This window comes from Callorhinus ursinus, unplaced genomic scaffold (assembly GCF_003265705.2).
Source record: "Callorhinus ursinus isolate GAN/ISIS: 27379988/994484 unplaced genomic scaffold, GSC_fseal_2.0 scaffold10, whole genome shotgun sequence".
In the NCBI taxonomy this organism is placed as follows: Eukaryota; Metazoa; Chordata; class Mammalia; order Carnivora; family Otariidae; genus Callorhinus; species Callorhinus ursinus.
The window spans coordinates 762,675-763,072 of record NW_027397072.1 but is presented as its reverse complement, the minus strand read 5'-3'; positions in this window follow the sequence as shown (position 1 = coordinate 763,072).

Below are 398 nucleotides of genomic sequence, written 5' to 3'. Positions count from 1 at the left end.
ATTATGAGCAACTCTATGCCAGCAAATTGGATAACCTGGAAGAAATGAGAGCATTCCTAGAGATGTATCAACTAACAAAATTGAACCAGGAAGAAATAGAAAATCTGAACAGACCTATCACCACTAAGGAAATTGAAACAGTCATCAAAAAGCTCCCAACAAACGAAAGTCCAGGGCCAGATGTCTTCCCAGGGGAATTCTACCAGACATTTAAAGAAGAATTAATACCTATTCTCCTGAAACTGTTCCAAAAAATAGAAATGGAAGGAAAACTTCCAAGCTCAATTTTATGAGACCACAATTACCTTGATCCCAAAACCAGACAAACACCCCATCAAAAAGGAGAATTACAGACCAATATCCTTGATGAACATGGATGCAAAAATTCTCACCAAAAT